Source organism: Hyaena hyaena, unplaced genomic scaffold (assembly GCF_003009895.1).
Source record: "Hyaena hyaena isolate Hyena2069 unplaced genomic scaffold, ASM300989v1 scaffold_221, whole genome shotgun sequence".
Taxonomy (NCBI): Eukaryota; Metazoa; Chordata; class Mammalia; order Carnivora; family Hyaenidae; genus Hyaena; species Hyaena hyaena.
This window is the reverse complement of record NW_024080853.1, coordinates 2,398,789-2,414,083: the sequence shown is the minus strand read 5'-3', so window position 1 is coordinate 2,414,083 and position 15,295 is coordinate 2,398,789.

The window sequence follows — 15,295 nt, the reverse complement described above, 5'->3', positions numbered from 1 at the left end:
AATTCAAAGCTGTTGATACCTATTGTCAAATCACTTTCTTCAAATAATAGTCTATTATATTCCCCCAGCAGTATGCCCAGGACTGTTTCAACATACTGGCCAGCATTAAGTATTCTTATCCTCTTCATTCTTTGCTTAACTTTTAGTTAAAACTGACCTCTCATTGTTTGTATATGCATCTCCTTTGATTATGTGTGAATCTGAACTTTTTCCATCTGTGTCCCCAGCACTTGTACTTCCTCTTTTGTGAATTGTCTGCACATGAACATTCATTCTTTCCAACCCCAGGAAAGCTTATAGAAGTTAGATGCAAGAATACTCACTTATTTCAATAGTAACTTAGAAATTATTTCTCTATTAAGGTTTAAGGTTCTTAGCATTCTCTCGGGTTCTTCAAGGACCCCTGCTGCGTGTTTTCCCCAGAACAGGTTTTCTGTACCAGTTCTGAGCTGCTCTGTGGGGTTTTCTGAAGGCGGTTCCTCGAGTCAGCTCAGTTGTCGGGTCCAGGCATTAGCTGGTCAACCTTCCAACAGATGCAGACACTCTTCTGCCTGCTGCCTTCCTGCCATAACTTAATCTTCCTATATTCCTTCTACCATTCGTTCCCCTACTACTTGCTCTAGTTCCATTTCTTGAGAGAATAAACCTTGAGGCACCTGCCAGAGTAGGGGAGAGGAAGCTGGACAGCTGGAGCAGGTGGAAGAGAGCTTAGATCTAATTACTCATCATGTAAAAACATTCACTAATCCTCCTGGTTCAGCCCGTCCCTTCTCGTCCATTTCCATTTCCATGGCACCAGGGTGCCTGTGGTTCCAACACCTGCCATGCTCTGTGGTTTCTTTTGGTTATCTCCGTCTATAAAATTTTCATTTCCAGTTGTCCCTCTTCTGCGAAATTAATTACAATGGTTCCATTTACTTTCCATCCACTAAGGTTTTATTGACGTCTTTCATCTGCTCTTATCGCCTGTTCTCTTAGTCCTTATGGACTTACACATTTTTAAACTCCTTCACTGACATTTTGAAGCAGTTTGTGGAAGCAACTGTTTGCTCTGCCATGTTTTTCTTCTGTACTCTCCATCCTGGAGAGCACTTTTTCTCTCCTCTGCTTGTCCTTGTAAGTACTTTTTCTACTCTCTTTTTGCCCTCCAAAACATTCCTTCTCTCTTGTCATCATCCAGTACACCCAGCACAATTTCTTAAATAAGCGTAGCCTTTTACCAAAGATGGGAAGTACCATGACCAAGTAGTTTCTGTGTCATCACCCTGTGCTGTCCCATACATACCTCCTTACCTTGCAACCATCTTGAAGTAAAAAATCCCTAAGGGCCCAGCTTCCCACTTAAAGTCGGTGCTAGGTTTCATCTAGGCTCCCAATGCTGGCATTATAAAAAGTCTCACTGTATTTCATGTACCCAAGAGAATGATTTCTTTTACATGTCAGGGACAGGACACAGCATCCTAAGAATACCTCAAGTTACTCACAGGGGTTTGTTCGGATCACAGACAAGAAATTTCAAATATACCCAAATCCACTTCATGCCACTTAAAAAGCATTCCAGTCTCACAACTGTGCTGGCTGTACTATAAACCATCACTGTTCTTTCCCAATTACTTATCTTGATTATGGAGCTGCTCTGTTTAAGTTGGAAGGTGATGGAAGTAAGTGCAAGGAAACAGGATAACCACACGTATCTTGATGTTTCAGATAATTTAATCTCAAAATGGGGGCCATTAGACTAGTTTTCCTGTTTCCAGTTTTAACTGTTCACATCAAATCAGAGACATCTCCACTTTCCTAGAGGTTCCTAATCCTAGTGTTAACATGGACAATAAAGCTGCTCTGCTTGGAGCAGAGACTAAAATAACGTCTGCAGAGCTTTCACTCTAAACATAAGCCATCTCATGAGACATGGAGTATAAATGAAGAATGTGCCAAAATAGTTCCCAAATATCCTAATGTTTCACCTTAAAGAATTATGACAATTTGGAGTTAAGGTCATATGTCAGCTTTAAAAATAATCAAAGCTCTCTAATCCTGGAAGGAATAGATAATTGCAAAAGAAAACAAACAAACAACAAAGATAAATGGCTCCATGGGAGATAAAGCCATATTGAGAGAAAGATACTATCAATTCCTGCATGCGTTAGAGAATCACATTAGAAGATGTGCTGGAATATATGATTACTTTCAACGTGAGTCTCAAGCACAAAGTATAAATTACATTCTTGTTCTTATAACTTGATGCTTTCTGAATCTATACAGTTACTGCCTTTTTGGTCAACTTACAAAATTTAAGGGAAGGCGCTTGAGAGAAAAATCAAAGGAAGTTGTCATCAACACAGGCAATATGGCCAACCTCATATCACTGTCATGATTTCTAAATAAAACATAATTTTAAAGTCTTTTAAACCTTAATGCTGTTCATGACTGTTTACTTAAAAAGAGTCTGACTATAATTCAAAGTATTTCCCTCACAATCCCACTTCCAAGCACTAAAAATAAATTTCATTAGTGTCTGAGTATCTCACCATGGTTCTACTTATTTCCCCTGACATGGACCATTATATCTTCTTCCCATTGAACCTCAGAAGTTCATCTCCAAACCACCTCTTGCAGAACAGGACACAAGTTTTAAAAACCAGAATTATTTCCAAAAATCCTGTTTCTTATAAAATTTCTAAAACATGGGGTGCCTGGGTGGCTCAGTCAGTTGAGTGTCCAACTCTTGATTTCGGCCCAGGTCGTGATTCCAGGATCATGGGATCGAGCCCCACATCAGGCTCCACACTTGAGAGCCAGCTTAAAGGCATCGGGAGCCTGTTTAAGATTGTTTCTTCCTTTCTCTCTCTCCACAGCCCCTTTCCCCATTTATGCTCTCTCTCTCTAAAATAATTTTAAAAATAAAAAAAAAAACCTTCTAAAACATATATGCTAAGACTGATGGTAAACTCCTTGAACTGAACATCAGGCTATCTCTTTCAATTTCATTTTAATGGAATGATGTAAAACTATGTGATGTCTAAAGTTCTTTTAGTCTGATAAGTAGAATGTGTTTATGAGATAACTTCCTATGAATAGATTTAAGTAGAGTTGGTATGTATGTCCTAGCCATTGAAACAATCTTACATCTCATGTTAAGTGTTAGACAACTTAATGGATCAGGTCTCTACAAAGCAGGGTGATTGGTTAGGTGCAGGGCATGGACTTGAGTTTACCAGTGGCCTCCATCACAGTGGAAAGCTCAGTGGAAAGATATCCACTTCTTTATTAATGATGACGATTAATGTGTCCTTTGATGAAAACAAGCTACTAGCCAGGTCTATACAACCTGCTGTAGGAGCCCTTGCTCTCAAGTTTCTCAGTCAGCAATAGGGCAGGTGTGCCTGTGCACCCTCCCAAAATACGTATCAAGATAAAAAAAGAAGAGAAGAAAAGAGATTTTCATACTGCTACTACTTCTAAATGCACTGTCAGCCTTGAAGAAACAAGTGATGATAGTTGCTGAGGGGTCCCTCATGCACCAAAGTATGCCTCATCTCAGAGCAGACCAGTGATAGTTTCCCTACGTTTAGGCAGGAACGATTCTCTGGGTAGATTAAGTTCATACACTTGCATGCATGTGTGCACACACATGCGTAATGTACCCCATAACAGGGAGAAACTCTTCTCTAAGGCTAGGAGGGAAAGGAGTATTTTCTCATCACCAATTTCTCTATATGGGAATTTCCAGTGATTACAGGGCATTGGCAACTGAAATTATTTTCTGTCTTGATAACTAATTGATTAAACAAATAATCATTGGGTGCTGTTACATACTAATGATCCTAACATTCTCCTATAAAATATTTTCTTCCTTAAAAAATAAAAGAAATCAATGTCATATATTTCTGCAAAAATGTCTCCCATTCAGACAATAAACATATCATTACTAATGAGGTGTCTTATATCAGTATACAAACTTGTCATTCAGAAATGGCCAGTTGATGGAAGATGGTCTGGTTCTGAGCCACAAGATGAGTTATAACATAAACTCGTTTTGCCTCTTTAGATTATTATGGGTAGTATAAAAAACAGAAATTTCTACAATATATCAGGTAATGACCAAGTTATAAAACAATCCACTAAATCTTTGTAGAGTTCTGAGAGAAAAATAACTAATATTTCCCATAATTTCCACACAATGATCCTAGTCTTGCCCTTTGGGGTTACATAGAATACGCAAGTTCTCTCCTATTGGAATTATCGTTACAGTTGGCATTTATTGGGTGTTTACTATGTAAAGAGCCTTGTGCTAAATTCTTTATAGACATTGTGATGTTATCTCCCTCTGTAAACACAGACCCACACCAACCCCTTTTCCAGGCAAAACAAACCCAGATCTTACAGCTGTTTCTCATATGACTGTTTCCAGACTTCCAACATTTTGATTACCCTCCCCTGGTCAGCTCCATGTTGTCAATGCCCTCCTCTCCACCTTTTAAACTATGGCACCCCTATCTGGTCACAATCTTCCAGATGTGAATTAACCAATTCCAGATACAGAGGACTATTATTTCCTTGTCTGGAAAGGCTATTCCTCTTAATCTTGCCTAAGAAGATAGGGTTTTTTTATTTGTTTGGTTGGTTGGTTGAGAGTTTTGAGGGGGGGTGTATTTTGGTAAATCACATGACTTGCCCATGTTGACCTTGTTGTCAGCTAAACCCCTGAGACCTTTTTTTGCATAAACTACATTTAAGCCAAATCCCCACCATCCTTAGCAGTTGATTTTTAATGCAAAAGAAATGTTTACTTCCTATGTATCTATCCTTATTAAATTTATTCTCTTCAATTTACTGTTCTTTCTACACTATCAAGATCTTTTTGAATCTTATTTTGAATCACTCAACACACTAACTTCCTTTACAGCATCTGAAAATGAAGTAAGAATGTAGTTTATATTTTCATCTGAGCTTCATTTCACAAGTTGAATGGCCCTACGTGGCATGCCAGCTAAAATTTTCCACCTTTGATAATGAGTTTATTAGCAGGAGATATTACAGGCCTTCATTTAAAGGCCTCATTTAAAAAAAAATTTTTTTAATGTTTATTCATTTTGGAGAGAGAGAGAGAGAGAGAGACAGAGGGAGAGAAAGAGAGTGAGCGCACACACAAGCGGGGGAGGGACAGAGAGAGAGGGAGACACAGAATCTGAAGCAGATTTCAGGCTCTGAGTTGTCAGCACAGAGCCCGACGTGGGGCTCAAACCCACGAACTATGAGATCATGACCTGAGCCAAAGTTGGACATTCAACTGACTGAGCCACTCGGGGGCCCCAGGCCTTCTTCCATCAGTTTTGAATCTGTCTAATTATTTTTGTCTTCTACATCTCTGTCTTCATCTTGTACTCAATAACACCCAGCAACTTTGTCAGATCCTTTGCTAGAATCATGATGCATTTTTCCAACTTACCATTTACCAAAAAATAGGTATTGTAAGTTGTTCTTAGTGGATTCATATTGAATGCTGGGAATTGGAATTTTCTTTCTTAACCTAATGAATAATCTATCTCAAAATTCACTACAGAATCTTGCCAAAAATCAATACAGTTTGGGTTTTTGTTCCTAAAATTCAATGTTCTTCCCTCACTCATACACACTTTATAAATATTGGCTTATCTTCATTCTTACTGCCTCCCTTTTTCTAAGATTACTGACATTGGGGTTGGATTCTTATCTGTGGTCAATCCATTGAAATGAAATCCAACTTTGTCTGATTCCTTGAATTCATTTAAAGCAGGCAGATACCCTTTGCCATTCTCTTGTCTCTCTAGGAGTTCAAGTCTTCTTCGATATTGTACTATCTATTATTTCCAACTTGAATATGACTATTTTCACAACAACTCCAAGAGGTAGATGGGTCAATTATTTTTATCCTCCTCTCTTTTGAAGTCGTTGAGACTCGACGAGACAAAGTTAGAATGGAACCCAATTGTTTTACCTCCAAATCCAGTGCTTTTTGAACTACTTTTGATGTCTCCTTTTCTAAATTTTCAGAGGAAATGTTGCCTTTCTAACTGGATCTATACGTTTTGTGTTCCAGAAGAAATTAAAAGTCAAAGCTAAGTAAACTTAGGTTTATCCTTCTTTGTTTTTATGCCAGAATACTTGGATGCAAATTTATAGTCCAGTTCCTCAGCTCTGCCCCACAAATTACCTACTATTTATGTTCTTTCTTGTTATGTTTTACTTTTTTAAAAATATAATTTATTGTCAAGTTGGCTAACTTACAGTGTGTGCAGTGTGCTCTTGGATTTGGGGGTAGATTCCTGTGGTTCATTGCTTACATACAACACCCTGTGCTCATCCTGACAAGTGCCCTCCTCAATACCCATCACCCATTTTCCCCTCTCTCCATTATGTTTTACTTTCAAATGCCTTACTTTACATGCGTTTCAATCTTTTTTTAAATAGCCCATAAACAAATTTAGATTGGCTCTTTTCCTCAAGGAACCCCAGTACAGCTAGTAAAAACTACCCTTATTGTCAGCTTCTTCCTTCCTATAGGAGAGAGAATTTTATTCCCTATAGGGTTAGAGATGCTGGAACTGCTACTTACCCTTAAGCAGTTGATTTGGTTACTCCCTGAATCTGCTCTGCCATTCCAACCAGATGAAAAATTTACCATCCCTTAATAAAAACAAAGAAATTTACCTACAAACAAAGACTGTGCAAAGATAGATCAAAATCACAAAAGAAGACAAGCTTTACAAATAATGGCAATGTCTGAAAATGTAAACAAAGATTTATATATGTGTAAATGCATGTAAAGAATTTATGCTTAAGAATGTATTCTCGTGGGGCACCTGGGTGGCCCAGTTGGTTAAGCATCTGACTTCAGCTTAGGTCTGATCTCACGGTTCATGGGTTCACACCCTGCTTCTGGCTCTGTGCTGATAGTACAGAGACTGGACTCTGATTTGGATTCTGTGTCTCCTTCTCTCTCTGCCCCTCCCCTGCTTACATTCTGTCTCTCTCTCTCAAAAATAAATGATAAATAAAACATTCTTTTAAAAAGAATCTATTATCTTTGGTTTTTCTTTGTTGTATGTAGATTACAATTTTTTTTTTTTTGTAATTATACTGCTTGTGGTTCTTAGACCTTCTTAAATCTGTTGCTTGATTTCTTTCATTAGTTTTGCAAAGTTCTCAGTCATTATCTTTTCAAATATTATTTCAGACCCATTCTGTCTCTCCTCTCCTCAATTTGTCTAGGACTTCAATAACATATATGTTATCTCCTCTCACTGTATCCTCTGTATTTTTTAGCCATCATTATTTTTCCCCATGTTCATTCTGGCTATTTTCTTCTGACCTTTCTTCTAATTTTCTAATTCTCTCTTTATCTATGTCTTTTTATTACAATTAATGAAAAGTCTTTTTTAAAAGTCTTTTTGTGTTGTTTACTGTGTTGGATCATATAATTTCCAGTTTTATTCTTAAGTTTTCAATATTGTCTTATCTCTTTAAACACAGTCAGCATAGTTATTTTAAGGTCTATTTCTGATGACTATAGTATCTGCAACTCCTGTGGGCCTTTTACCATTGTCTGATGTTTCTGTTGTATTTTGTTCATAAAGTTTATCACCTCATGTGTTATTTTCTATTTTGCGCTACATAATATATTTATAGAAGCATTGGTAGAACTATTTGTAGTCAACAATGATGTCTTCTTTTTTCAAAGAAGTTTTATGTATGTTTATATCAGGTAGCAGGAGCCATGGACAATTTGAGGTCTTAATCCAATTTCAAGGATTGAGATGATTTAAAATTAACCTGAAATCTTTAAGAGTTCCTGTCGAGTCTGGATTTACTCTTACAACCTGAGTATCAACCTTCAAGATACAACCTAGTTGAGGCAGTTTCATCAGAACCCCCAACAACTTGGCAAATCCTGGACTCTAATCCCTACCTTAGCCCCAAAAGGCTATCAAAAGCTCTGCTCAAGTTCTCATCACAAAGAAAACAATTATTTATATATTTATGAGATGATGGACATTAAACTTACCATGATAACCATTTTACAATATTGTAAGTCAGAGCATTGTACTGCACACCTTGAACTTACACCATGTGGTATAACTGGAAAAATAGATAAACTTTTATTTTTTAGATAAACATTTTTAAAATCCTCTTCTCTGGCCTCTCAGGCTCTCAATACATCCTCCATAACTGCCAAATGTTCCCAAAGGGAAAATGGCCCTGGATGCTGGGCTTACTCCCTTGGCCCTCTATCTCCTCCACATTATATTATTAGACAGTAATTCTTTACTATCTTGTTACATGTCTAATGTTTTCAAATAGATTTTTAAAAAAATATTTTGTCCAACATCTCTGGTTGTCCTTTGCAGAAAGTTGATGGGAATGACCTACTCTGCCGTCACTGGAAATAGTCTCTAGGACTTAATATTTATCAGTAGATCATGTTAGTCACATCTGTAGCTAAACATCAGCATTCAGGTTCATCTTTGAATTGACGACCTTTCCCTTACTGATACAACTACAGTGATAGAACAATATTAGGAAAGTTCGTTACTTTCAGTGTAATTATTAGACGTAAGTGTTAGCCTTATGCCTAACTTTGACGGCTTTATTTTAGATCGGAGTCCCTAAGTTTCATTTTAGTTGGCTTTCCTTGACAAAGCCTCCTCATTTACTACTGCCACAGAAAATACTATTTAAGACAGGTTGGTGTACTGGAAAGAACATTGGTATTGGAGTGAGAAACCTTGGGCTTGAATCCATCTCCATCATGCGTTTACTGCCTTGGCTCCACAGTTTTTCCCACCATGCCTCAAGCTCTTTAAGAACATGCAGACTACAAAGGTAAATAAGAGTCAGTCTTTGGCATCTAATCAATTTCCATAAGCCTTAACATATTTACTTGTAAATTAGGAGTTCTATTATCTCATATGGTTGTTGGAGGAATTAACTAAGGAAGTTGTATAGCACTGAATTCATAACCACAGATACATAGGAAGCACTTTAATTACTATTGGTTTTCATTTATAGACAGTATTTTATACAACAGATTTGTCTCTAAAAATTTTTGTAAATCAAATCATGCTTTAAATGTACTAAGGGAGCTAAGTTTTGAAGGGGAATTTATTGAAGATGTAGAAGGAATTCTCCTTCTACAGCATATTAAATCCATTTCACTTAATCTCTTGCAATCATATTGATTTTCATAAAATTCATTTGATCAGAGTAAGTTATGCCTGCAATAAGGATACAAGCACTTCCTCTATTCAGATGGTCTTAGAAGCCTCATAAGGTTGATGACAACCCGTGCTGAGATTATAAACAGTTGTATAGTTCCATGTGTCTGTAACAGCATAGTTGATCTGAGCAGGTGTGGATGATCTAAGTTAACTGTGAAGTATATGCCACAAGAGTATCATATGAGACCATGAAGTTTAGTAAGCACTAGGAAAAAAGCCTTACAATCAATTTATTAAGGCCATAATCCCAGATATTAATTCAAACATGATTTTTTGGTCCTGAAGGGTGAAATGTTTTATGACATTATTGTATTTCCAAAGATTTCATCATTTATTATGTTGACTAGAATTTTATCATTGTTTTAAGTAGCACTCTTTATGAGATCATTTTGTTCCTTTAGAATCTAAATCTGGGTAATGACTATGGTGTTTTCAGTTTCCAGTTGTTTGTAGGTTGTCATTGTCTTAAAAAATTGTTTAAAACAACAAACCCCTTAGCATTCTAATGGAAGTGTAAACACTCTGACTTCATTTTGATAATGTGCTCGTAGTGAGTATAAATGATAATAAACAAATGCGGATTCATTGCAATAACTCAGGAAAACAATATTCTGTTAAAAATTCTAAATAATCCTTTTGGGGTAGATGTAGACTTGAAACATTAGACAAGCTCATTACTGCATACGTTCTGATAATAATTAGCTTCTTAGCAACACAGGGATTTTTAGGCCAAGCATTTGTTATAAATGTTAAAATAAAGGAAAAATTTTGATGAAAACCTTTGCATATTTACTGTCAGTTCATTTCCAAATTGGTTCCAATCTACCGATTTCTTGCTGTGGATCCTTAAAATTATGGTAACTAATTTTAAATAGATTTCAAAATTAGCAAGTGGTTTATTGGTGGCATAGGAGGTAGTAACAGCACAGGACATGGAGGCGGACTGTTAAGATTCAAATCCCTGCTTTACCACTTAGCAGCTGTGTTCAAGGGAATACACTGACCTTCCTTAATTTACCGTCTGTAAAATGGGAATAATAGCATCTACCTCATCGAATTTTGTGAAAATTAAAGGAGACCGACTATATAAAGTGATTTGCATACGCCGGCACATAGTAAGCACTAAGTAGTAACTATAGGTTCATGTTAGGAAAGGGCAATGAAAGCAAGAATAGACAACAGTTACTTCTTTAGTCCTATGCTCAATACTTGTGTGGGTCAGTAGCAAGTCCATTATATCATCTCTGCAACCTCAGATCTACCACTCAGCACAAAGATAGGATGTTCATAGATTTACCTAGAAAAACAAGACAAGATTTTTAAAAAGTTAAATTCTATCATCAATGCAATTTTAAACATGAAAATAAATCAAAGTCGCATAGAGTGTAAAAAAAATGTACCTTTTCATAATTTCCAACTGCTTCCTTATTTAAGCATCTTTCAGGAATAGAAAAACACTTCCTTAATATGATTTTTTTTATTATCATACACAGAGCCAATGTCAACAGCCAATAGAGACATTCCTATTAAAAGCAGGAAGAAAACAAAGGTGCTTGATAAAGTTATCATTATTTAATATTGTTCTGTAAATTCGAGATAATGTAATAAGATATGAAACAGAAATGAGACACAATTGGAAGAACGAATAATGTTATCACATTGTAGATTATGTTAGGCCATATGAGAATTCACTGGCAAAATTAGAATTAACAAAGTTTAGTGAAGTGTATAGATGTACTCCATATCTAAAAATCAGTAGGTTTCCTACATAATATCGTATTATCTGCCTACCTATACTACAATGAGTTATTTATTCTCCCACCTAGTTAAACTCTCCTATCCCAGTGGCTCACTTCTTCACTGCCCCAGTAATTTATGCAATTTATGGTGATTGAGTTAAGTCAAAGCACTAGTAAAATAATCCGGGGGATTGTTGGTATGGCTTTAGGCCCAACAGTGCTAAGATATGGTCTCCTAGGGAAATATATCTCCTCTTCTTGTGAGTGCTGGGAAAGAACCAGGCCAAAGTGAGTCTTTCAGTCATTCAACAAATACTTCTTGAGTGTTTATGCCAGACACTGTGCTAATTCTGGGTATACAACAGCATGGCCCCTGTCCTCATGGCGCTTTCAGTCTCATGAGAAAAACAGAAATTAAATAAATAAACCCAAGAAAACATTTATTAAGTGCAAGTTATGATGAGGTGTGTGAAGGAATAATAGGAAAACAGAAAGTGGCAGGGGGTGAGGGAACATGAGAGAGGGTATAAAATTCAGAATGAGGGTCAGGGAAATCTGTCTGAAGAGATGCCATTCAAGTCAGACCTGAGGGACTGGGAAGAAGCTGGTCAAAGAGGGGTGAGCAGCCAACAGCAAAGAGCTGGAAACAAAAGGCCAGTGTATTAGACAAAGAATGATGGGAAATAAAGTTAGAAAGACAGGGAAGGTCCATGGGATGCAATTTGTATAAGTTTAGATACTTGCTGCTGCTAATACTAGAAAGACTAATTGAAAAGAGCTCAAATCCAATATACCAAGAGACCCAAAGGCATGTGGTTACAGGAGTGGATATGTTAGCTGCTCAACAACCCCATCAAGGATGAAGGCTTTTTACAAGTTGCCTCCTGCCATTTTGGGGAGTCATCTCTGCATTTAGGCTGGGTCTTCGTGGTGCTTAGATGGTTGCTGCAGTTGTTTTTTAAGAGTAAATAAACCTTTCCCAGAAGCATTAACCCAACCCCTCCCAGCCCTCTCCTCCCAGCAGGTTTGTGACTCTGTCTCCTTAGCCAGATTAGTACTGTCGCCAAGGCTAAAACTACCACTGGGGAAAGGGATGCAATTACTACAACTATTTTGCCATAATTCACCCACTGGGGCCTGACTACATGCTTCAGGAACAGTGACTCCTAAATGCAAGGTTCTTTTTTTCTTTTTTAAGTTTATTTATTTATTTTTGAGAGAGGCAGAGACAGCATGAATGGGGGAAAGCCAGAAAAAGAAGGAGACAAATTCCTAAGTAGGCTCTGTGCTGCCAGCACAGAGCCCAACACAGGGCTTGATCTCACGAAACTGTAAGATGGTGACCTGAGCTGAAATCAAGAGTAGGACACTTCTGAGCCACCGAGGCCACCCCCCTAAATGCAAGGTTCCTAATGTGGGGCCCATGAATACCTTGGGTAAGATAGAATTCAGGGAGATCTATAAACTGGGATTAGAAAATATTACACCCTTATTTTCCAATCATCTCTAACTGAAATCTTATTTCCATCAATTATAAAGGTACACAAAATAAACCCATAGTAGTAATATCACTGTGACTTTATCACCAATGGAAATTACAGATATTTTCATATCACAATACAGTTATAGTTACACTGCTTTCCTGCATTCTCTACTTTACCTATTTTTGATTAATATATAGAAGGAGGTAAGCCAAAGACAACCCCAGAGTTCAATGTTCTTATTCACACTAAGCAACAACAGCCTTCACGCTGATAGATTTGCTAAAAGTTTAATGTAACTTTAACACTCATTTTTAAATGTATAACCTTGCTATTTGATACATTAATAAATGGACAAATATTACTATTCTACAGATTTGTTTTTGATACTGTATTTCAGTATAATTTTCTTTTGTAACCCAGTATATTTTATACATTTAAAAAAAATATTCTGAAAAGGAGTCTCTAAATTATACTAGTCTGTCAACAGTATCTATCCTGAACTAAACAAAATCAAGAATCGTCCAGCAAGATTAAAGGCTGGAGCAGGGTATGTGGATAGATTACAGAAGGCAGCTAAAAATGTCAGTCATTCACTACCTTACAGCCCATATTAAGGAGTATGAATTTTATGTCCAAAGATAATAGGAAACTAATGAAGTGTGGTCTTAAAATAAAATGTGTTAACATGCATAGAAAGAATTCTACATAAGTGTATATTTTTTCCCCAAATTTCTATATAGTATTCGATTGAAAGGCGTTAAGTGATAATTTGCTTTTTAGAGAGATCACTCTGGCTCAAGAATGAATTAGGCAGAGAAAAATCAGAAGCAACAAGACCAGGTAGGAAGTTATTCTAATGGTCCAAGCAACAGCTGCCAGTGGCTTACACAGGCTTGTGTTCACTGAGATGGACAACAAAGAATATATTTTCTATGGCATTTGGAGATGTTTTTATGCAGGACTGCAGACAAGAGCAGATTCAAGTTTTGTGGCTCTGGAATTTATACAATTAGTGAATGCTGTTTTTAAAAAATTACAAATACAAAAAAAATACATATATAAAATTAAGTACAGGACCTTGAAAGAGTCAAGATCCTGAGCTGTATTTGCTTTACAGTAAATCTGCCTCTGGTTATGGGAGAGGGGAGCAGGGGTCCCATGAAGAGCTAATGTTTATAGAGGATTTACTGTCGCCAGACACTAGTATGTACATTTTTTTTTTATTTGAGAGAGAGAAAAAGACAGAGAGCATGAGTGGAGGAGAGTGTCAGAGGAAAAGAGAGAGAGAGAAAGAATCCCCAAGCAGGCTCCACACTCAGTGTGATTACCAACATGGGGCTCCAACCCATGACCCTGGAATCATGACCTGAGCTGAAATCAAGATCAGTCACTTAACCAACTGAGCCACCCAGATGATCCTGGATTGCACACTTCAAACATACTTTAACTCACTAACTCTCACAACAATCCTATGAAATATTTTTATCTTCCCCATTTTACAGATGGGGAAACGGAGGCCCCACATGGGATCCTGAATCACAGCTAGGAAGTGGTAGACCTGATATGTGACCCAAGCAACCTAGCCCTTGGTCATGATGCTACACTGCCTCAATATAGAGTTCTCAAGATCTGGGACTGAGAATAAGGCAGATGACAATAGTATTTACTGTATGACGAAAACTGCAAGATGAGCAGGCAGGGGGTACTTGAAGAGCAAGAGTTTGTGAATACGTTAAGTTTGTGACACTGACTACCATTTAAATTGCAATGTCAAGCAGGCTGTTGGATATATAAGTCTGGGCCTCCCAGAAGAGATCCAGAAGGGCGATACACATGGAAGTCACCCACATGAGGATGACAGAGGTGACCACGAAGCATATACTGCAAGGGGGCAGAGACACAAAGGAGACCATGAGAGGAAAACCAGGAGAGGAAAGTACCATGGAAACCAAGGGTGGGTGTGACAAGCTACATAATTGAATATAGGACTGGTGACAGTGACTCCCCAGTCAAGTATAGACAGAAATGAGAGAAAAAGGCCATTATTTAAGAAAATCCCAAACTCCTACTTTTAGGGAACTTCTTCAAAAGCAACAAGAGATAGATGGATAAAGGGAAGGCTCTGAGAAGAATTCTATAAATATAACAAATAATCCGTGAGGTAGCCTGGTCACTGGCCAAGTATGAGGGAATTTTCAAGTTCCTTTCAGGTCCAACACTACTTGAGGAGAAAACCAGAATTCTGGAAGATGTAGGGAAGGTATGATAAAAGCACACAGCTGTCCCCCTTCCCCACATCCAGGTGCATAGAATTGGATAGAACACAATTCATGTCCATAACATACACATGGCCCAATGTAATTAGTTAACTCATTTAGTTAGTTTTGTTTTTATTATTTTTTGCTTAGTTACTTTAAATAATGTAATGAAAGCCCCTCCAAATTCACCATTCAAAATGCTAGTTCATTGTTCATAGCAGCACTCTCAACAATAGCCAAAACATGGAAAGAGCCTAAGTGTCCATCAACGGACGAATGGATCAAGAAGATGTGGTTTATCTATACCATGGAATCCTACATGGCAATGAGAAACAATGAAATCTGGCCATGTGTAACAACATGGATGGACCTTGAGGGTGTTATGCTGAGTGAAATAAGTCAGGCAGAGAAGGACAAATATCATATGTTTGCACGTATAGGAGGATTAGGAGGAACTTAACTGAGGAACAAGGGGGAGAAGAAGGGGGGAAATGGTGGGGGAAAGGGAGAGGGCAAACCACGAGAGACTCTTGAATGCTGACAAAAACTGAGAA